Below are 2,228 nucleotides of genomic sequence, written 5' to 3'. Positions count from 1 at the left end.
TGTGTTGTGGATGGGTCTAAAGAAACACGATCTTTGACCCAGACGACCGCTGTTGGTTCAAAGTGTGAAGTAGTTTAGTTGTCTCAACCTAACTAAGTAGTTTAGTTGTCTCAACCTAACTAAGTAGTGTTGTTGTCTCAACCTAACCAAGTAATTTAGTTGTCTAAACCTAACTAAGTAGTTTAGTTGTCTCAACCTAACTCAGTAGTTTAGTTGTCTCAACCTAACTAAGTAGTTTTGTTGTCTCAACCTAACTGTAGTTTAGTTGTCTCAACCTAAGTAGTTTAGTTGTCTGAACCTAACTCAGTAGTTTAGTTGTCTCAACCTAACTAAGTAGTTTAGTTGTCTCAACCTAACTAAGTAGTTTTGTTGTCTCAACCTAACTGTAGTTTAGTTGTCTCAACCTCTTCAGGTGTCCGCCGTCCCCATGTTGGGAACCACTGGACCAACATGCTGCAACATTAAAACCTTTGAAGAACTGCGTTTCATGATCTTGATTTCATCATGTTCATCATGTTCATGTCGGAAGTGTCTCTTTCAGGACGGCCTCCTCCGTCTTTAGCTCAGTTACCAGTTAAACCAGTCTGACCATCCTCCTCCTCCTCATCCTCAGCTCCCTCTTTTCTCAGGAACAAAAGGAGGCCAGCGGCTCCCTGGAGACGCCCCCCACCCCACCCCCACCCGCCTCCTTCTCCACCCCTAACAGGTAAAGATGGAGGGGTTTCCTTTCCCTGGGGCTTCCCAACACAGGGTCCCGGCCCAGCCTCAGGTCCCCCGAGAGCGAGCCGGGGGCCGAGGGAAAGTCGCGAGCGAGCTGTGTCCGTGGCGGGCCGACCGAGTGGTCTATCTCTAATGACAAGGTAAGACCGGCTGCAGATGTCCGACAGATTGGAGGCTCTTTCAGGGGCAGGGAGGTCCCGGAGTCTGGCAGGAATGTGAAAGGAGGGCCGCACCGGATCACAGGCTCTGAGTGTCGGCCAGGGAGAGGGGTCATTAAAGAGGCCGGCCGGTTCGAAACCCGATCCGCCCTCGGCTGATTAGGGGGAACGGCCTCGCCGCCACGTTCTTGTAGAACCCGACAGCTTGGCTCACCTCAAAGAAACACGTCGGGTAATGAGGCGGCTTCTCTCCCAGAAAAAGTTCACGAGTTTCAGCTTTTCCTCCACGGTTTCCTGGAGGAAGCCGGAGCTCAGGTTTCACCTGCAGTCAGACAAATACTTCTACTTCCTGGAGTACTTCATAGTGTACTTCATAGTGTCCGATTCTCACTTCACTAAACAAGAAATAGATCGACTTTAAGCTCAACACATCTCGACACGGTTCTGGACAATATGTCAGATTCATTTGAATGTGTCTTTTGAACCTCATCCTCCTCGTTGTTTGTAAACTGGAAACAGACCAGAACACTTTTTATGTTTATTTGTTTCCTTTTTAAAAAGACAATTTATGGATTTTATAAAATCCAATTTAATTCAATAACGACTGATATTCAAGACGAGATGAGAAAGAACTTTATTAATCCAGAGTTTTATTAAAGATTACCACAGAAGAAGAATTAAAAAAACAACAGAATCAAAATATAAACATATAGAATAACTATTATAAAGTGTAAAAGAAGTAAAACACACAAGAGCAATAAGAGTGAGATAAATAACTAAAACTATTTAATACGAGAGTAAACTAACACCAGAGCCTAATAGAAAGTAAAATACAAAAAGTAACATTGAGAGTGACAACGTCAATATTAGAAAGTAGCACAAAGTTATATTGCACATGATGAAAATAATATTGCACAATGTTGAAAGACATTTCCACTTGTTTTTGTGTCTTAAATTGATGAAGCTGTTTAAGTACAGAGGAGGAGTTTAAACATGAAATAACATAAAACAGCTTTAATGTCCAAGTAGCTGCTCAACACTTTAACATAAACAAAATAAACCTCACAGCGAAACGATGAGCTCCATCTTTGAATTCCGTTTGTGTACAAAGAGAAAACAAACTGAATATCATGAGATACATTTTGGTATTCAGTCGGACGTCAACACAACCAAGAGGATTGTGGGTCCAAGGATGGAGGGCGGAGCCTGGTTTAACATTAACAGTACGGACTCAGAACACAACACATGAACCTGACATTAACTCTTCATGAGCCGCCACCCTAAGCCCCGCCCCCATGATGTTGCCCCGTCTGCCACGGAGATATCCCACAATCCTCTCTGCTTCAGCTC

This window comes from Cebidichthys violaceus, unplaced genomic scaffold, assembly GCF_023349555.1.
Source record: "Cebidichthys violaceus isolate CVI_PGR_0920_01 unplaced genomic scaffold, fCebVio1.0.p SCAF_1, whole genome shotgun sequence".
NCBI classification, from domain to species: Eukaryota; Metazoa; Chordata; class Actinopteri; order Perciformes; family Stichaeidae; genus Cebidichthys; species Cebidichthys violaceus.
The sequence above is the reverse complement of the archived record's forward strand: the minus strand, read 5'-3'. Positions refer to the sequence as shown.